The following is a 22,541-nucleotide window of genomic DNA, read 5'->3' as shown; positions in this document are numbered from 1 at the left end:
TTACAGGCTTATAAACTGCTCCATCGGAACAGCTCAGCAGCCCGACGACCGGTGTTCTGTTTCCCCCGGACAAACCTCGCTGCACGTCGCAGCTCTGGAGCGACGCTCGGATCCAGAACTGCTGAGCTAAAGCTATACTTACCTGGGATGAAGATAACAGTAATCATCTCCGTTCTCATACCTGCACAAGCGGAATCTCTTCCACGCCGCCCGCGGCTGCCCCAGCGCATGTAAATATAACGCTGCTGAGGATGCTTCGCTCCACTGACGAGCGTGGAAATATCAAATATCATAACTGAACCGCAGTGAGGAGCCACCGACTGGTTTACATCAACAAGACAGGGAAGAAGTTGGCTCTTATTTCCAATCGTACTTGAAAGAATGAAAGAATTTCCCTTTAAATCAAGAGCTTTGACCTGTACCTTGATATATATTAGACTATTTAACACGTTATTTCAGTTAAATTCTGGTCATTTCCAATTATTTTAATAGTCTAAAATCAAAACATAAAATATTTTTGGGTTAGTTTACATAAAATGTGTCCGTTGGCTTGCTGTTTATTGGGTTTTAAATTGATAAGAACAAAAATAGGTCATTCTGTCGGCTGGACATTATTGGCAAAGAACGTAAACAAAGTTTTGAGAAAAGTATTCACACCCCTCAAACTGCTTCAACATGTTGTCACATCACAGCCGCAAACTTTGGCGCATTTCTTGTGATTTCATGCGACTTCGATTCACTTTTTAAAATCTATTTTCTTTTTTTTTAAATTGCTCAAACTTGTATGGAGAGTGTCAGTGAATACACTGTGTGTCTACGTTCACGGTCCAGTTGAAGGATGAATTGCTCTCCCATCACACCCACAGCATGACGCTGCCACCACCGTGTCTCACAGTGGGAATGGCATGCTCAGGCTAATGCTCCATGTTCGTTTTTTTCCCCCCAACGCTCTTTCTTCTTTTCCCAAAATATCTATATTTGTGGAACTTGCATTTCCACAGGATTGATCACTTACGTGCTTGTGGCTTTCAACAACCGTTTTCGTTCGGTCAAAGATCAGATTTGTAACGGTTTAAACCGACAGCCCTCCTGTCAACAGATTGACCCCACGTTGATATTTCACCAAAAATAACATTTCTCTCTTACTTCTTTTATATATTCATACTTTATCCTATCTTGGTGAGCTTAATATAACCTCTGCTATTTGACACGTACCATTTATTTTGTAGTTAAAGAGCAGTAGGGTTTATAAATCATCAAATTAAAAAAATTAAGAAAAATAAAATGAAGGGGAAAGCCTGGTCCCACCTTTATCATATTTCTACTTCTAATCTGTTCTCCTGCAGTGGAAACCCTGAATCTTTCACCTCAGGCTCGTGGCGTTGCATCATCACGGAGCTAAAAGTGCCAGTTCTGCTGTGTCTTTCCACAGGGAGCTTCGGACGCATTTCTGAGATTCCACCAGACTCCGTCTACCTGTTTTCCCTCCCGCCCCAATCCCTTACGCTCAACAGCTTCCTGGCTCCAACTACATAAAGGAAATAAAATTTTTATCATGAGGTATATTTCCCAGAGTCCCCTCATGCCTTAAATCACTACTAACAGGATGTCTGTGTTCCAGCATGTTAGTTATTTTTTTTCTTTTTTGTCTCATGTACGCTTGCCTTCCAGCTTTGCAGCATTTCAAGCTGTCTGGAGACGACACTTCTCCCAGAATTTGTTTTTTTTTTCTTGAAACTCTGAGCTCTGAGCAGCTTGTTTTGCCAGAGGGATAAGTCCTCTCTCCTCTTGTGCCTCATGAGGTCATTGGAGTTTCAGTGCCGCTCCGGGGTCAAGTCCCGGTCCGGTTCACGCTGAGACCCACACGTGACCGTGGGCCTGTTGTTTCGGGGATCCAGCGGTGCCGGTTCCTTCGAGTGCTGACAAGTCCGGTGGAAAGATCTGGAAACCAAAAAAAAAAAAACGAAAAAAAAAAAAACGGGGGAATGAGAAGCGAGAAAGGGAGAGACGGAGATGACCGAACACAGACGAGAAAAACGGGAGAAGAAGAGAAAGAGAGAAAGATCCAATTGGTGTCCACATCTTGGTCGTCGAGGCAGATTTTAAGCAAGCGTTATACAATTTTTTTTTTCTGGGGTTCACGTTTATTCTGGCGCTGTACGTTTCTGCCATGCGAGTCGGTGGACGGCTCTGCCAGTAAACGCAGCAGTAATGCATGGATGATCTGCTGGCTGACAGGCCCAAGATGTAAGCCATGACTTTAAGGTGACCCCAGCAATGCTAAAAAAAAATAATAAAAAAAAGAAATTAACAGCTGCAAATTACTTCCAAACTGCAAAACACACCATGAGCTGAACAGCAGCAGTGCCTCCCAAAAGTAAAACATATCCCTTGAAACTGTTTATGTGAAAATTATGACTTTTATTGAGCTTTTATGTGACGGAGCAACTGACGGCAGCACAAAGTAACAAAGTGCAATCTTATATTAGTTTTAAAATTTTGCAAATAAAAATCAGAAATGTGTGGTGTGCATTCTATATTTGAATACATACATTTACATAAAAACTCAGTTCAATCTATTTTTTTCTCACTATGCATTTAAATCTCCAAGAATTAGAAGATATAAAATAAATGTTGCATATTTTCGTTTCAGAAAGTGAAACTCGTACGTAACATTGACTCGTTTTACATAAATCAAAAATATTTCAAGCCTTTATTTGTTGAAAATTAAGTCAAAATTTAGAATCTCAGAAAGTTGGAATTATGTGAAAAAAAGGGGAAATATTCAAAAATGGTGTCACACACAATATCAGCTAATTATCTCAAAACGCCTTCGAAGGTTTTCCTGAGCCTCTAAACAATCTCAAATGGTCATTGCTAAAGCAGAGGGTTCTTCACAGCGTGCTTTATCACGGAAAGTTGTGTGGGAGGAAAAAGTGCAGTAGAAAAAGTTTGGAAACGGCAGTTTTGAGAGGATTTTCAAGCAAATTAAAGAATTCTGGCAGCGGAGTGAGACTGGAGTCGAGAGCTGCTGCGCACCGACATCAATCTTCCCTGGGCTGGAGGAGAATAAGACCTCAGAAGTCCAAAGTGTCATGATTTGAGTTTTTCTCAGTGTTTATTTTGAGTTTTCTGTGTCTCTGAGTGTGACCGGTGGAGTTCTGCGTTGTGTGTTGATAGGACAACCCATAAAACACCCAGTCTGGGTTTGGAGGCTGTCTCCGTTTATTCAGCCTGTCAATCGGGAGATATTAGCATTAGCACATAGCATGTGCTCCAGTTCTCCAACCCGATCTATACAGAATAATAATGCTAACATGCATCAAATCTTATAAATGCGTAATAGCAACTCAAATGAAAATATTAAAACACCTAACATTAATACAGAAGAAAAACCCAACAATGCAGGTGAGATGGAGGCCGCCATGTAAAAGCAACCTGGACATCCACTGCTGATCTCCTCCGTGCCACGCTGCACTGATACAGTAACTCAAGCAAAAGGAGCCCCAACCAAGTACTGAGCAAATAGAGATGAACCTTTCAGAAGGCTGAAATTTCACTCAAAATATCCCTTTTCATTGCCCTTGGGTAGTATTTAAATTTTCCGAGACGCTAAGTTTTTGTAGTATATCTGAGCCAAACTTGTGAAACCTAAGAGAAATAATTGATTGAAACATTTCACTGCACAATAAATCTGTAAAATATAGATATGCTTCACTTAGTCTGAAAAAAAAGTGACAAAAACATTGAAGTTTTTCCACAATATTACCTGTTCCTGTAAATCCAACTGTTTTGTGAATTCCTTAAATTGTTTATTAGAGAATATTACAGCATCATGAACAACACAGCAGACAGGGCGCCATTAAAGCCATGAAGAAGTTTAAAACAAGGTTATTTGAAAAAATAAATAAGTAACCCAAGCTTTAAACAGATCATCCGATCCACTCTCTGCTCTGAAACAACTGGAAACTTTCAAATCTGCCCATGGTAACTGGGAAAGAGCTAACATGAAAACCATTCGTTGTGCGCACTACATATCTGGCCTTCATGGAACAGCGGTAAGGAGAACCATGTGGCTGAAAACTAACAAAGCATATTATCCCGAACACATCATCCTTGTTGTGGTGTTGGCTGAGCGAAGCTGCAGGGTTGGTTTCCCGCGGCACGAAACAGCGAAGCGGGTCAGAGCTGATGGGAAGACGGATGACGCTAAATACCTGTTGGCGCTACAATGAATCGGTCTGGCTTGAAACCTAAATCCAGCTGAGACTCGGTGGCAAGACGTTACAGTTGGTTTTTGCAGTCGACTTTGACTGAGTCTGGAGCTTTTGCAGAGAAAATTGGGGGACGAAAATGATGTATCTGCCAGAGACGTACCCCAAATGACTTGCAGCTGTGGGAAAAGGTGGTAGTGATAAACAAGCATCCACTCGTTTGGGCTGCACACATTGGCGCGACACACTTTTCAGATCATTTGTTGAGGAAAACTTTGAAAACCGATGCATCTCTTTCCTTTTAAAGAGGCTGCATTGTGCAGAGTCGGCTGTTTTGAGCTTTACATCAGGTTATAATGTTATTCCCTCATCAAAAAACTTAGCTGGAGTGTGGCTTTGATTCTTCTATGTATTTTTGAGAAATAATTTAATTTCCCATGGCAACCATCCAGCTGTGCAAAACGCTCGGAGAGCCCAGAGAGTCGCCTTCGGCAAAGCAGCTCATCCTCAGAGACGCAGCTTCCAAGCTTCCTCCCACACTGAGCTCCTACAGACTAGCCAGCAGCAATTAGCAAACACTTGGTGTAATTGACCATCCACTACATATGCTCTCAGTGCAACGCTGGTAAAAGGATTGATGAAGGGTTAATAGAGGAGCCATGTTGTGATGACTTCCTGAAGGCGGAGTTTCAGAAAGAGCAGGAGTTTCTTAAAGCAACAGAGGCCCAGTTTCAAGGCATTGAATTACAAAGTCAAATTTCTTTGACGTGATTTCTGACATATTTAGCATTTTTATTACAACTGAAGGTAACAGCTGCTTGATTGTGCCATAAATTAATAACACTTTCCCTTTAACCTCCCACATACACACTCTTTTGTTTTTCTCTGTCACATTAAATCCCAATAAAATACACTTAAGTTTGTAGTCGCAATTTGACAAAATGTGAAAAAGATTCGAGGGGCGTAAATACTTTCGCAAGGTTTGCTAGTTAACTTATCGTGGGCTTTAGCTTCACCTTACCGCTACAGTAAAACTCAGCTGTGCTTCAGCCTTCCTGTTCCAAAATCCAGATACTACACTGTAAAAAAAAAACTCTGTTAATTCAAGATAAAAAATGGTAAAATACCAACAGTTTCTCACCGTAATATCCAAAACATTTTATTACCGTAGAAAATACATGGAATTACAGTAACTCAATTAACATATATTTCAAGTGATTTTGACAATCATGAAATGTAGAAAACACAGAAATCTATTGTAAAAATCTAAGTAATTGTAAAATTCATAGAAAAATATTGTAATATTGCCAGCAGCTAATTACCCTAAAACTAACGGTATTGACCGGACAAAATTAAAAATTTTGCTGATGTTTATATCTATGATGTAAAACTGTAAACCAGACTGCGAAAGTTATTTACAAAGAATAGAATGGTGGTGTGATATTTTGTTTTCTTTTGTTTTTTAATAATTAACTTAATTTATAAGGCCTTTTATATATCAAACTGAAATCTCAAAGGTAGACCAGGTGTCGAACTGGAGATCCACCGATTGCAGAGCAAACTTCTACAGCCGACGCCGTCATCACTTATGAGAGGGTTTGATTAAATGATGTATTTGGGATTATTTAATTTTATGCCGACCATAGATTTGTTGTACATTAAGAGAAATGTTAGTCCCTGCTGCTTGGACGAAGCTGAAGTTGGTTTCCAAATGCAGCTTCCAATTCGGGAAATGGCTAAAGGGCGATTCCACCTAATTTTTCACTACCGTCAGCATCTTTAATTTACTCTAGCTAAAAAAACTACAACACCTAGACTCTTCAAACCTGGACTAGATTATTCTCAACTAATAGCAAAATATTTAAAACCAAGTGTGGGATTTATGACACCTTTATCTGATTTGTGAAACTTCAATAAAGAGCAGTTGTAGTGTGATCCAGATGCATAAAAATTGTGAAATCAACTTTTATTGTAGTTTCACAAACCTGGTTTTAAATATTATGCTATTAGTTGAGAATAATCTGGAGAGTTTTCCATTTTGTTATTGTGTTAAACAGCAGGGTTTACAGTTAATGGAGTCACTGTTATTTGTCATGTAAACAAAGAATTATCTACTGTCGTTTGTATTTCTGCTTGATCCTACAGCATCAGCAAGATTCTTTTAACTCTGATCCTGTAGCTGAGCTTGGCTCAGGATACTGTGGTGTCCTGAACTCACTGTGAGTTCCCAGTGCACTAGCTAACGCTGCTAACTAGCAGGTGCTAGCTCATGGTGCTGAGAGCCCTGTAGGCCTTGATCCTTATCAGGATGCGGTTACTGTCTTTGAAATCAAGTTTCTGCTATTTTTGCGCATTCAGGAGGAGAAGGAGAAGGACAACACATTTCTGCATCTAACTTTAACCAACTGATAAAGAAATGTTTCCCTGTAATGTCTGAGCCACGCTGTTTATGTACATGCACTGCAGCTGGACATTTTTGCTATATGGAACATTTAGTACTAGTTTTCCCAGATGCAAATCTTCCGTTAGAGTTTCTGTAGGAACGACGGTATGAATATATTTAGATGCTTCAAATGTTTCAGGTCTACTTTAGACTGCGTATGCGTAAAGTTATTGTTAATGGCAGAAGCAACTTTTTCAGGTTTGTTTCAGTAATTCATATGAATTACTTTGAGTGTAAAATGTTGATGCATGCAAGTTAAAACTGTGAAGAACACGTTAGTTTTTGTTTCAATGCTTTGGTAATACTTGGAAGTATAAAGCTTGGCATCAGAGCTAATAATATTTCATGTTTTTCTTTAACCTCTTGACTGTCACACCCCCCCTCCCCCCAAAATACTTACATTAAAGTCACTGGGTCCATGACAGTTACTGGGTTTTAAGACAAGTAAATTTAAATCTTAAATATTTTACAGTTTTTCTCAGTTTGGGTGAATTTATCAGAACAGAATTTAAATTCTCAAAACTACTTGTTCGGCCTTCAAATGACTGGGTCGCTTGCCTGCCATGGAGAGCCGAGGACGTGGCAAACATGTTTTGACGAGGAAGTGACTCATCATGAACATGGAAATATAACAAGACAGTGGTATTGGACCAGAATCTTTGTGCATTGAATTTGTCTTGTGTCATCTATCCTGAATGAGAGGTAAAAAAAAAGTACTAATTTGTAAAGAGAAACATGTTTTTTCTAAAAGGGAGAATAGAAGGATGAAGATAGAAAATTCCCTGAAACAACAGGTCTTCATCTGAGGTTTTTTTTTTTTTTTTTTGTCTGGTTGCAGAGGGGATCACACTTGTTTAAACAAAGGTTTCAGAGCTTTTGAATTTTCAGTCAGAAAAGACCACACTGCCTGGTTAAAGTTCCAGGCTCCATGTACGCATGTGTGCAAGTCAACTGGGTGAAACAAACATTTAAACGGATGCTGAGTTTATGTTACGTTCATGCAGCGCGTCATTCTAACTTTTGCTTTGTTTCTGTTTTCCAACTGCAGAGAGGATCTCGCAGTAAACACCCGACTGACAACATTGCGAGTCTCAATCTCAACCTGTGACTCGGAAGACCATATTCATGTTGCACACCCTCCTGAGCAAAGTCTGGACTCAGTGGTTTGTTACTCTCAACCAAGAATCCTTTTATTATGTTTTTCTTATGCAACAGGTTATCTTTTATATGGACACATGTGCTGTTTTTTGTCAGATCTCAGTAATACCGTGAGGAAACTGGACAGGAAACCATTTTTTTAAGCTGATTTTTGTTAATTGAATTTTAAATAGAAATTGTTTCTTTAAGTGGATTAGTCATAGTCTATACTTTGCTTAATTTGGACTTATTTTCTTTATAACTTTCTATATTGAAATGCTGATAAACTACATTTCCTTGTGTGTTGTACTGTCATTTTTATGGTAAAATTCAGGCAACAACAACTACCAGTAATTTACCATAAAGTTGATTTTTCTTTTTTTTTTTTTTTTACAATAAAATGTCAATATATCACAAAGTCCTGCAGTGTTATCCACTCATAGAGTACGGTGTATGTTTTGTTTTTATAGTAAATTGCATAAAAAGTTTACAGTTCTGAATTGCTAAAGCCAAAATATTATACCGTAATACCTCAGCCAGTATGGCCGATTTTACTAAGGAAAAACCACAGCTGCTAGTATTTTACCGTATTTTAGCAAATACGGTAAAATACTGGCAGTTTTGGTCGACAGAACTTTACCGTATTTTCTAAAATATGGTAAAATACTGGCAGGCAGTATTGTATCGTAATTTCACAGTGGAATTTCGGCAACCCCAGCTGCTGTGCATCTACAGTGATGTAGATTTACTGTAAAATCTACGTTGTTTTTTTTGGTGGTTTTTTTTTACAGTGTATAATCTGACAGCCTTTCAAAGCGGCTGCTCTGGCCTCCGGTTCCGCTCCGACCACACTGGAGAGCGAACAGGCGTCAGCTGACTGCAAGATTGTGCAAAGATAACGCTTGCCACAACCAGGGGACACATAAAACTGACAGAGGAGTAGCTGAGATAATATATCCATCTCCCCCTGACATGCGTGACCACACGTGCCGCTCACCTCCTCATGATATAGAGCTATAATTGTAGACATTTTGCCTGCACAGCAGAGCTTTTGTCTGAAAGCCCGCTAGCTGCAGCTTTTCCTCAGCTGAAACAATAATGGGATCAAGCCTTTCTTTTTCTTTCCTCTTTATTCCCCCCCCCCCCCCCCCCCCCCCCCCCCCCCCTCTCTCCATGCTGGTTTATTATACTATTCTCTTTTATTCTGGCCTTCTCCAAATCCGTCTTCTTTCTTTTCGTCTTTTATAACTCGTTTGTGTGCCAGACTTGCAGAAATTGGATTCTGCTTCTTATTAGGCTCGACCACAATAACCCCGAACTGTGAAACGATCCAGCACGTCCCTTCCTACAACAGGAAACGCCACCAGTCGCTATTGTGCCAACCAACACAGAAGACTTTGGCCCTTGACGATTAAAAGCCGTCCACGCCGATCAAGTTCAGCTGAACATGGCGGCCGCTTCAACGCTCGACCCGGAGAGGCGGAACGCGGCGGGAAACGTAACATCTCGATTGGCCTGCGAGTCGACCGGCATCCGAAAAGTGAAGGCGGGACACGAAAAATTAAGAAAGCAGAAAATAAAAACGTAGGAATATCGGAACAATTGAGATTTCACTGTAGGTTGATTGTCCGCGGTGTTCCGCAGATCCACACGAACGTCCTGGTTCGCTCAACTGTTGCACGGTTTCGCCAGAACTGGACCGAAGGGTCACACGTCTTCCCAATAATTCACAAAGTGGCGTGGCCAAGGCCAACAGCGTCTCTCTGTACCGACGCAGCGGGTCGCCTTTTAAACACGGACGCCATACTGTGCATGAGAAACCGACCACACTGATGTAATTCTGTACGGCTTTGTTGTCGGTCCAAAACATCCCGGCTCCTCTCGAAGATCTCCGCGGTGAGAGACAATCGGAGCAAAAGGGAGAGTCAGTCTGGTGTGCTGAGCAGCAAATTTCACTTTTAAAAAAAACAACACGATGGACTTTATATAGAACCAACGTAACATGTACTTATTGCAACGATGAGTTATCCTCCGACTGAAGCACAAGCAGTTCAAAGTCGATGCTTTTAAATTGACGTTTGAAACAAAATTACCTTCCTGTATATGGATACCTGGAAAGCCAAGGATCTTAAGACATGTTGTTTATGAGCCAATGAAACCTTCACTTAAACAGCGTGAATATTTACATTTCAAGCTTACGAAGTGGAGCACAGCGATTAATCACAGCGCCGGATGGGAGATTAATAAGCGACGGAGATCCAACAAATCCGTCGTTCTTCAACTTAAAATTCATGAAATTTCACGACTTGGCGGACTATTATATTCTGCAAGTTATGTTTACATAACAGTACATTACCAGCAAATTTACAAAAAAAAAAAAGGGTTTATTAAAAGAAACATTTATAATTTGAGAGGATCAGAGATTAAAAAAAAAAAAAAAAACCCAGTTAGAAATGAACATATGCAACGTTGTCACGTTTCTTCTAATTTTACTTTTAAGAAAATAATAAAACATAATATTCTACCAAGATGTAATGAAGCATATTGATTCAGTACAGATTATTATTATCTTCATATGTAAAAATATATATAAGTATGAATGACTGATGTTTAATTGCTTGCGCTGCAGCAAATTGACTTTTGAGAGAAGTAGGCTACGAAAGTTTTTTTTTTCTTCAAACTACTACTTTTCATTTAAAACTTTTGTTTACGTCAACATGTGACATGTACATTTTCAAAAATAAATATAGTAACGTCTTATTAATTTGAATAAAAAAGGGAGATTTCCAAGATGGCTTTCTCTGTCAGTGTTTTTACTTCACAGTTTCTTTTTTCCCCGTTCTGTCTCTCACTCGCCTGTTGCTATCAGGGCTAAAGGTCAGGCGTGACTCAGCATGGCAGAGTTCCTTCCCCACCCTTGACATTTGGGACGCTGCTTCCCCTCTATAGTCATCACGCGTCCATCGGCAGCGAAGCGAATCCCACATTGCTTCGTCATGTGCAAACTGCTGTGGGAAGTGGCGAGTGCGACTCGTCGGGTGAAAGCGCTTCGACTTTTACGGCGCGTCGATGCGGTCCGTCCGGAGCCGGATTGTGCAGCGGCTGTGACCCGATTGCTTATACCTGCTACACTTAGCATGTTTTGTGGATGAGGTGTCGAGAATGATAAGGAAAAAAGAAAAAAGTTCAAGAAAACAGTCAGTCGAGCGGTTCCTGACAATTTTGCTAAGTAAAATTCCGTCGTCATTTATAATGTACGTGCTGCACAATTCGCAAACCTCGCTCGGCAATTGGCTGGTGTCATTAGCTAATTCTGACTGCCAAGGAAGTGTACAGTGGCTTCACGTGATAATATAGTACTTTATCAATCTGTACTGTAAACAAAAACGTCTCTAATTTACGGTAAAATACCAGCATTTTTTTTTACAGTGTGCTGCAGGTATGTTATCAAAAAAATCAAACAAACAAAAAAAAATCATTTGATGCTAGCAAAGAATTATTCTAATCTAGATGACATCCTAATGAGGTTGGATGTCAGTGGGTCCGTTTTAGATACTTTGGACTCGGTGTCAGTGCAGATGAGTGTGAAGCTGCTGGTGTGAACATGCCCAGATCTGCTTGAGCGAACTTGAACGCATAGATGGACTTGCACTGATTCTTGCTTATTTCAGGCATTTGTTTCAGTGACGAATGACAAACAAGGCAGAAGGAAGGTCAAAGGTCAGGATCCCCCAAAATGTGTTGTTTCAAAAGTTTGAGTTGGTAATAAACTCCCTCTCACTCAGTTTGTTGTAAACTTTTTACGCACTGAATCCCACCGGCTTGTTTGGATGCTGCTTTTGCTAATATGGACAGATTGGGGGCTATAATGTTCCCATGCTCCATATTCATACTATAACTCATTCAGCCATTACCTCTCGTCTCCCTGCACCTCTGACTAAACTCGGTAAATTTGCGCACGATTAAAACAAACACTCACTTCTTCCATAACGTAATAGCATTTAATCTCGGCGCTACTTCATCGGCGTGACAGAAAGTGGAGAACATTTCCACACATCAAGTCAGCCGCCTGTGACCACGTGGAAAAGGCGGCACCGTAAACGCTCACGTTCCAAAGCCCCTCCTGCTCACAGTCAAGCGACGGGAGCAGACAGAAACACGGACTTTTCAAGCGGCCGCTGCCAAAAAGCGAGACGGACGAGGTTGGTCGCTCTGCGCCGGTGGCGCTTCAGCAGATGAAAAGGACTGGACATCTGACGGAAATCTTTTGATCCGCTTTTGTTACACTCTTGGTACATCTTCAAACCATGTGTCTTTAAAAACTCCCCCCTCTTTTAGATACTTTGATTCCAAAGCATTAAACTTTGATCTTTTTTTTTTTTAAAAGAGTTTGAATAAATCATCCAAGGTTTGTGAGGAGCTGATTTGGAAGTTGTGACACCATAACTAAAGTATGACCTTGAATGGAAAAGGGGAGCTGGCCTCCCTTTCTGCAGGCTCTCCTTACCAAGAGATGAAGACAGTGGTGTCAACTGTAATGTCAGGATGCAGATAGACGGTTGAAAATTCGCATTTGAGCCATAATGGCTTTAGTTTAAAACAAATGGAGATTATTGAATCTCAAAAAATAAAAAACAGACTAATAAATATCTCAGACGGTGGTATGGATGCCTTAGATTAAACTAACTTAATAAGACAGACAGGTTTAAGAAAAAAAAAAAAACATGTTTCACCTTTTCATTCCTTCACATTTGGCATTGTGGCATGCACAGTTTGATCAGCGAGGAATCCAGGCCAAGGCTTTTTTATTTTATTTTATTTTTTGAAAGTGTTCCATAGTAGCAGAGTCACAATGTTGACATGTCATACACACTTGGCTCAAGTCAAGTCAATTTAGCTATGAAGCCCATTTAAAAACTACAAGATCTGACTGGAGGAGTGCTGTGTGACTCGTAGGATATCAATTAAAGCGAAAGAACGACATCACAAACAAAATCAATTTGGATAGTATCAAAAGCCAGGGAGTGATGATAGTTTTTTAAATGAGTTTTCAAAATATCAAATGTACGAGATGAAAGGTGCACATTTTCAGAGAAGTCACTGCAAAAGTACATTCTTATACATTTACGGGAACAACAGGAAGATTTGCTGGATCACTAATAGATAGATTGATTAGTGATCTTTGGCTCATAGGTCCAGGATGCCACTTAAAGATTTAAAAATGAGCACCGCATGTATGCACTACTGCTACCATTAAAGTAGCAGTACTGCTACTTAAAACTTTCAGCAATGTCCTGGTTTACTACATCATTTAATTCATGCTACACCATGCAGACTCTCTGTCTGCTCTGAGGAAGATTTGCCAACTTCCACTGAGGCAAGATGATCTACCTTCTAATGATAGCAACTAATTTCTGGACCACTTATAAACACTCATATTGCATTGAATTCTAACCCCCAGATGATCCTTAAATTACAAAAAACAAACAAACAAACCACTACAGGTCACATGTTTTCATTTCCATACGCACTAAATACAGAAAAATAACAACTATTCTTTAAAAACATGACAAGACTCTAACCGTGTAACATAATAACAAAATGGGATACAGTGTAACAGCAGCTCAATATTAACGTGACAAAACATGAAATTGATTAAATAACTAAAAAAAAAAAAAAAAGAGTCAAACAAATGTCTATGATTTGAGTCATTCTCTTTTCCCCCGTTGGCCTAATCTTTCTTTCTGTACTCGTTAAGCCGCCTGTCCCCAGCGTGCCATTTGCACTGTTGTCATTAAAGATCAATGCATTAACAATTACATGGTATCATGTAATATTTCCCTTCGTTCGCATGATAAAGCAACATGTCCTGGTGTTTTGTTTTATAATGCAAATTCATTCCTTTTGGAATGAATTTGCATCTCAGAATGAATTTGCAAAAGGTAAATTCATTCCAGATTGACCTGATTGTTCTCAGATGAACTATAGCAAATCGTACCGTTTCTTTTCTCAGAAAATAAAACCAGCCAGAGTTGCAGAGTTGTGCAAGAAATAATAAAAAAAAACAGGGTAGAATATAATATTTCAGAGGCTATCATAGGTTTATTTATCTGTTGAGAAGCTATACTGACCTCTGAATTTAAAATGTTGCAAAAACCATTAGGAAAGCATTTAATATTCATATTAACAAGGGAAAAGCACTATCGATGGTTCTCACAAGAAGACAGACTACTTGCTATTGGACAAAAAACTGGAACACAACTGTTTGCGAAAGCAGGCCAGTAAATGGAGAACTGTGGGAATAAAGGAGAAAATGGATGTCAAGGGCATTGACTGGCAACCTGGACAATCTGTCTACACAACACTTCACTTTGAAAATAAAACGATTAAACCTTAAAAATCCTTCCATCAACCAGAACAATGGATGACACCTTAATAGTAGAGATGCAGAATTTGTTATAGACAGAAAAGTAACGTCACAGTGTGAGACGGCAGTCCCTGTCAAACAGGTTTGTTACTTTTTTTTTTTAAGTAAAGACAAAATCATGTTTTAAACCGTCTTTGGCATCTACTGGCACTTGGTGAGAACTGTTAGCATTATTTGGATAACAAAAATAACTCTCTGTATGTAAATTAAGAGTGAAACCTTAATGAAACCCAACTTTATTTTTTTAAATTTTTATCCTTTTTTTTTACAAAAGCTGTTCACCATTACTTGTTTCTTCAGAAAGTCTTGCTTTCTCTCACCCTTTCGGAGCCAGAAAATAGTTTCCCTTTAAATGGCTTCTTAATCACTACACATTGGTACAAAAAAAAAAAAAAAAGCTTAAATGGAGATGCTTCATCACAACGATAAACTCCGGAAACCAAAACTGCATCATCACATAAACCTGGAACTTTTATTGGTCTTAAAAAGATCCAGGCAACGCTGATCAAGCTAATAGAGACGATTTCTCACTATTAGCTACTCTACTTTAAAAGTGACTTGTTAAGATAGACCAGGTTTGATACATAAATTAGTGCAGATGAAGCAGAGGGGTGGCTGTGCAGATGTGCGTTGGTGCTTGTCCCGTCTTGAAAGATTTACATTCCCACCATTCATGACCTGGTTAGATATGCAGATGGACTCATTTGGCTCTCAGAATGACAAGGTACACACCACTAGGATAAAAATGTATACGACATGATAAAGCAACATGTCCTGATGGATTGTTTTGTAATGTATAGTGTAGTATTGTATCACTGTGTTGCAAAAAATGAGTGCTTTATGGGGAAAAAACTGCCTACAGATGTCAATCTCTTGAATATCTGCAGTATGTTTTTAACATTCTTATTCATTGATTTATTCACTAATAATTTTCGTTTCTCGTTGTCTCTCTAATTGTCTGATCAGTCTTTCTCTGTTGGTCCAGACTTAGGACACAAAACAGGGACTCAGCAATCAATTAGTGACAAAAAACAAAGAGTAGTTAAATGTGCTGCTTTACCCTATTAATCCGTTTTATTGCATAAAGAAACTGCACATTTTTAATGGTTGTTACATCTTTAGGTGAATAACTGATACTGTAAGAGGAGGTGGGTAACGCCAGTCCTCCAGGTCCAGTGTCCTACTACTTCTAGAAGTGTCCCTGGTCCAACACGCCTCAATCAAACAGTTGAACTACCTCTTTGTTTTTCTCAGGTGTGTTGAAGCAAAGACTCAAAAGTTGCAAGACACCTGAAAGCTGGAGTTGCCCATCCTTGGTCTACATGTATAATTTTAATTGTTCATCTGATGTCAGGAGTACTGGTCAAGAAGGGAAACTTGGACAGTTTCTATGAAAGGATTCCAGGTTATCCTTAATTTGGAATGGTGATGTAGTCCCTTGTTGGGATTCTCTACTTTCACTGGAGTCTGATTTCCACTCAACATGTAACCCCCCCCCCAAAAAAAATCTACAACCTTGTAAGGATTAGGCCTTATTTAACGTTTTATTCCTTGGACAAAAGCCACATGGCCCGACTTGTATCAAAGATTCAGCAATCATGAAGGACTACAGTAAGCTTTTCCATAATCTTAAAGACGAGGATGACAGTGTTGCTTTGCCTCACCAGTGGTGAGGAAAAGCACCTGAGATTATCAGCCTCCCATAATCTCAACAGCCTTCAGCATTTCAATTGAATCTCTTCCACAAAAAAAAGAAACGTTTTTACTACTTTCACAATTTTTCCCAAGGTAGTAGATTCCCCTGAGTCGTCAGATTTTGTCTCCTCCATATTATGGAAGATCCCAGAGAACTCCTTTCACCTCTCATTAACATCCTCAGTTGCAGGTCTGTATTCCTCTGTCCAAACCAAACACAGCACAGGAAAGGCCCCGCGTTCCCCGTCTACAGCTGTCAAATGGTTTGCCAGAGCTTTCTTGAGGCCAACACATCAAAAACAAATCCTTCTCCACGGCCTTCTTGTGTTAGCCCCAACACAAGCCGTAAGCACGGCCAATCTTTTGGTCGCTGTGTCCTACGTCAGATCTCTGAGCAAACCCCATCAAAGGGTTCTTCACTGACCGGCCAAAATCATGCGACGGAACTGTGGAGCAGCACCCCTAAAACCTAATCCTACAACTGAACCTGCACAGTACGGCTTGAACCGAGGTAGAAAAGGCAACAGAGTAAACGCAGCAGTGGGTTTTCTTGTTTGTTGAGACGGGTCAGTATCAGTCAGCTTCTTTTCCATAAGCTGACTGAGGATTTGATGGGTGAAGTGTGAATCCATTAACAGCTTAGCAGACTGTCTGTCTGTCTGTCTGGGCTCTAAGGAGAGGATGTTAAGAGTCTGGCTGTGGACTGCGCCTGATAGACAAATATGACTGGTGTACCAAGCATGCAAAACAGATGTATAATTTTCAAACGAGAACACAAAGAGAGTGCATTCTCTGTCAAGGCCAACACTGTTTATCATTGTCATGACAGACAGAAGAGCCAGTGAGCATGACACGTTTTGTTCCCTTTTTGAGAAATCATCTTTCCGAAGAGGTTGATACAACCTGGCTTGAGTAATCTTGCTAATAAAAAAGGATTACTTAGAAATGTCAGTAATGATAAACGGTGCAGTGAAACAGTATTTGACCCCGAGCAGATTTATTGATAGTGTATATTTTTTTGCTTTATTTGAAACTGAAATGTTTCACATCCATCCATCCCTCCATTTTCTTGCACCTTTTTCCCTAGCGGGGTCAGGAGGGACGCCGGCGCCAGTCTCCACAGAACGTTTGGGGCGAGAGGCGGGGCACACCCTGGACAGGTCGCCAGTCCACTGCAGATGTTTCAACTCATCAAACTATTTTAAATAAAAGTCACTCCAGGGGAGATACAAAATTATTATTAAGGGGAAAAAAACCCAACCCAAAACCAACCAAGTCATGCATGAAAAATTGATAGCCCCTTCGGTTAAAGCTTAAAACTACCGCAATCAACTACAACGTTTTGTTCACTTGCACTAACCAGATGTAGCTGTCAATATTTTAAGGAATGCAGAATCAAGACATAACTTTAATTAAATATGTCCGAAACCATGAAGTAGGCTTAAATATGATCATAACACAAGAATAAGAAAGAATCTGGACCGATGTGGAATCTGTGAGAGTTTCAAGGCCAACGCCACTGTTGACTAAAAATAACACAAAGACTTGTCTCACATTTTCAGACTATCGTTTTATTGACCTCTAAGACTTATTTGTAAAAACACTTGAGGCTGACAAGTAAAAGGTTCACAATTCTGGAAGTAAAATTACACCTGACATCATGGGCGGTTCTAGACAGGGGTCAACTGGGCCCAGTGCCCCTGTAGAACTGGTCCTGGTCTCTGTTGTACTGAAGAAATAAACTGCAAAAACAAAACAAAAATTCCCAAATTTTTGGTCTAGTTTATAGTGTAAATATCTTAGTACTCTAGAAATGAGACAAAACTAACAAGTAAATTTTAAGCAAGATATAAGAGCTTATTTTAAATAATTAATATTAATGAAAAAAATGCTCACTCCATTGGCAGATGTTTCCACTTATAACGTGGGAGATTATTTCAGTTGTTATCAGGGAAATAATCCTAAATGTTACTTTTGTCTCATTTCAAGTATAAAATATTTTCTCTAGAAATTTGACCAAAATTACTTGGTAAAAATGTGTGTTTTTGCCGTGTAAAATTAAACTGAATGACATGAGCTGGCACAGAAACCATAGCTGATTGGTCCCTAGGACCAGTTCTGTTTTTTACTTTCACACTTTTACATTACCAATGAATTAAAAATGAAGATGTTGCACTTTTAGCTTCAGTTAAATTTAAAATAATAAATAAAAATACTTTTTTGATCTCAAAGGGAAAATGAACGGCCATTTAAACCAGTTAGCAGGTTTATATTGCGACTCTGTTTTAAATAATTGGCTTGGCTTCCTTAACAAGTCAAACATAAATTTGAAGCTGCTGTTTGTGTTTTATCGGGTTATGTTTGTCTGATATTAAAATATTTTAATGACATTTTTCAGTAGAGTTCTGAAACAGAATAAATTTGTAAGGAGCAATGTGCTTTGTTTTTGGGTCGTTGTTTTGTTTGTTTTTACCACACCGAATGTCACAGTATAACAGAGGGGAAAATTACATTTTAAGCATCAGCTAATGAATAAACTTTTTTAAAAATGACACGAGAGCTCGACCAACCTGAGAGCCGTCTCGTCTTTTAGCAGAAATAGGAAGCGTTCAATTCCACATGCCATGCCTGAGTTATACAATCGTTTTGCGCACATTTCTCCCATTGAGCCATCCCACAAAATATGAAAACCCTTCAAGGAATGGAGCAAGTCAACAGGAAGACAAGTTGTTTTTTTTTTTTTCCAGAATTCCCCAAACTCACAAGAATATTCATTGTTTATGTGTGTCCGGTCTGGTGAACGCACAAAGTGTGGAAAAGGGATCAGTGATGAGTCAGTGCTGAACTTTAATGACCTACATGTAATTTGGAACAGTTGAACCACTCTTGACGTTCTGATTCATTGGTGCCTGTAATTGAAGGAGCAGAAAAAGACAACTTATGTTTGAATGAACACATGCTATCCTGCACAGGAAAAGGGGACGGCAGCACACAGCGCTCTGAAGGAAATGCAGGGAGAGAGGAATGGCTTCTGGAAAAACGGTGAAAGTGGATTTGAGACGTGTGACACGGATAGACTCGTTCGCACTGGTCGAAATCGGCGGTGGCGAAATATTTGCGAACCCGTGAGATTCCATGCATTAACGCACTCTGTGGCTACATTCACACACCGAGAAAATGAGACTGAAATCTGAATTGGTTTTTTTTTCTTCTTCTTTTTTTTGCCCATATGTGACCCACGTTTGACTTTTTCACTGCAGTCTGAGTGGCATAATGCCAATCTTTTCTCCACACACACACAAAAAAAATCTGATTCATGCCACTTCCATAAATTTAATCCAGTACGAATCTGGCTGTTTTCAAAGCATCCGCAGTCTGAAAGGTCACGTCGCATTTCATCTGACTTTTACGTCTTTGATGTGAGGTGTGTGATGACTTGTACTGTAGTGATTTGGTCAGATCCAGTTGCACCTGACAGGCGGGCGTGACAGCCATAAAGGTAGCTCCTCCACTGTGCCCCAGGTCTCTTGTTTCTGTCTCTCTCTCTGCTTTTGAGGCAGCTTGGCAACGGTTGGACAAAGTAGATAGTTCCCAAACAAACCTCGGAGAGTTTCCAGGAAACTCTAAACTTTTGTCTGTAACCCTTGGAAACCAGTTCATAAGCTTATAAAACTGCGTCTTCTTATCTCTTTCTAAAAACGGTTTTCACTATCATCCACGGATAAAAGGCTCGAAAAGGCTTCCAGAGCTTTACCCGTAAAAGAGGTGTGAGTCTATATCCTGACCCAAAAGAAGTAAATTGCGGTAAATCCGGATGTAAACAGTGGCTTAAAATTACAATTCAGAACATCCGAAAGAAGTCGGTGTCAGTGGAGCGAATCACATCACCATCCCACCAAACTTAGCTGTGACTGCACATCCCATACAACTCTTAAAGGGCCACTGCTGTTAGTTGTGCTTTGTCATTTTTTTGTTGTTGTTGTTGTTTTGTTTTTTACAATACTGTCGTCTCTTAATTTTAAAGCTGATCCGTATAGAAGAGGCTTTCGTAAACAGTGACATCAACGTTCTTCATCTGCGCATGCGGGCCACTTTGGAGACGTAAACCGTTCAAACCTGATTACGGGTTGCATTTAAAAAGTAGCATAAATGACAATGACAAAAACAAACAAAAAAAATCTGATTCCAGTAAAATATCAGAATTGAGGATCAAGACCTGCAACATTCAGGTTTTTATTTGCAAAAGAATTCAAGTTTGACCATTGCAGAATGACAAAACCTGAAAAGTTTTAAGGGGTACGCATTTTGGAAGCAACCTAATAAACCAGGAAATGCATGTGTCAGCACATTGTAAACATTTTGCCTAAGTACTTTTTATCCCAATTTAGGGTTCATACACAAATCCACTTTATAAATTGATAGATTTATGCCTGAATAACAAAGGATGGATAAAACTAAAAGGTTTTCCACAACATGAGAGTAAACAAAGCAATCCTTCAGAGCTCCCTCTGCCTGAGCAGCTCGTCATCAGCACAAAACAGAAACCATCCATCCATTTTCTGTTCACCCTTGTCCCTAATGGGGTCAGGAGGGTTGCTGGTGTCTATCTCCAGCTACGTTCCGGGGACAAACAACCATGCACACACACACCTCTAGGGAGAATTTAGAGAGACCAATTAACCTAACAGTCATGTTTTTGGACTGTGGGAGGAAGCCGGAGTACCCGGAGAGAACCCACGCATGCACAGGGAGAACATGCAAACTCCATGCAGAAAGACCCGGCCGGGAATCAAACCCACAGACAAACAAACAGAAACCTTCAGCAGGAACTCAAACGTCATCACCCACAAACTACCGACATGTAAAGAAAAAAGTCAAGCCGGTCACTTAACTGGAATGACCGGACTCTCCACTTGAACGCGTGAAATGTCATAGCGCGTGTGTTTCTAATTCTATCCTCTTGCTAATTAGGCGTCGGTTCGGCCATACGAGGCCGGCGTCAGCGCGTGGAGCTCGCTCGGTATGTCGCGCGGCCTCGCAGCGGGCGCCGTCGCTCTCCAGATCTTGTCGGCTGGCCTGAACAGACGCCGCACACACGACAAGGCCCAAGGCTGGCCGCTTGACGTCAGTCTCTGCTTCGTCTCTCTGCTGCTTGGAGACGTGGTCACGTGAATCCGCTCGCACGCGCGCAAACACCGACGCTTAAAGCGCGTATGCATATTTACAACACTCTCCAGCCTTTCCTTTTGCATGAAAACATCGCTCTTTCTCTTTGTGATTTGATAATGGGATGGTTGCTATAGAAATCAGCAGACCGCTGCAATAGTTTGGGAGCTGAAGTAGAATTTAAAGTCATGCTCATTAAAGTGTTCATTAATTGACATGAGGTAAACATGATGACATTCAGTATTGGTTAAAGCTTCCAAAACTGGAGTTTTATTATTATCAAGTTTATTTATAGAGCACATTTCAGCAGCAAGGCAGTAAAAGTCTTTAAATAAAAAAAAAAAACATCATACAGTCATCAATTCTGAAACGAGCAAAAAACAATACATTTTGTCAAATGTCATCAAAATCATCCAGCAAGTATGCATCAAATACTTTAATCAATGTTTCACTGACTACTTGAGCTGGTATACCGGCTTTGATGAGTAACAAAATAGCAATAAAATTATTAAAAAGACTAACAAATCCAAGATTTACACTACTACCACCAATAAATCTACTGATACTATTACTACTACTATTAGTAATAATAATAATAATAATGCATTTTCTTTCATATTTGAAACAAATAACAACAAAAAAGAACAGCCACAATTTGGACAATTAAAACCAGGAATAACATATTTTCTGAGGTTCAGAGTTTGGGACTGAACACCACTGTGAGTATATCTGAAAGGTGTGGAGGGTCACTAGAAAATGAACAATTAATATTTCTACATGGGGCAAAAGTTTGTGAATGGATTTTTTCTTGTGTGCAAACTATTCAGAAGCTAGGGACAAGAATCTAAAGAACAGACAGAGCAAATGAGATTTTTGGTGTCCTGAAGGCAGGCGCCAACAAGTGTGTATTTTTAGTGTTGTACTGCAAAAATATCAGATTTTCTGGTCTTAATTTCTTCTTCAGCCAAAAAAAGAGGAAGGAATTACATAATCAGGTTTGACAGACAGGCACTGTTATGTCTCATGTCTCCAGCATAAAATTAGACTGATGGTTTTTTTCTGAAACGACACTGAAGGTGAAGGAAATAAATTATAAAAGAAAGGGGAAAAATATCGCCTGTAACCATTAAGGACATTTATAAGCTGGAGAAATAGGTTATTTTTAATCAGCACACATTTTTTGCCTCATATTTTGAAAATAGTTGATGACTGATTGAACTGGAGGGACTCCTGATGTTTCCAAAGAGATCAACAGGACAGGTCAAAGTATCACACGATGAGCGACGAGACAAGATTGTGACATATCATAAAAGTACCATGCTGATGGTGAAGCAGCAGAACCCTGTGATTTCAGCATACACAATATTCTCAGAATATTAGTACAAAAGAGATTCTGCTCATGTACTTTGCACAGGCCAGTGATAAAATGTTATCATTTCTACTAGAACAGACAACATCT

The 22,541-nt window shown here is 39.7% G+C and overlaps 1 long non-coding RNA gene across 1 annotated transcript; it reads right to left on the bottom strand.

Moving 5' to 3' along the window:
• Positions 1-522: 522 nt before the first annotated feature.
• On the bottom strand, positions 523-21,097 carry LOC116714256 (uncharacterized). Its single transcript, XR_004338032.1, has 2 exons — positions 20,809-21,097; positions 523-1,941 (listed from the first exon to the last, which is right to left on the bottom strand). It is a non-coding gene; the product is annotated as an uncharacterized LOC116714256 (long non-coding RNA).
• Between the last annotated feature and the right edge of the window lie 1,444 nt (positions 21,098-22,541).

The sequence above is a fragment of the Xiphophorus hellerii genome, chromosome 3, assembly GCF_003331165.1.
Source record: "Xiphophorus hellerii strain 12219 chromosome 3, Xiphophorus_hellerii-4.1, whole genome shotgun sequence".
Taxonomy (NCBI): domain Eukaryota; kingdom Metazoa; phylum Chordata; class Actinopteri; order Cyprinodontiformes; family Poeciliidae; genus Xiphophorus; species Xiphophorus hellerii.
This window is presented reverse-complemented; position numbering and strand designations above follow the sequence as displayed.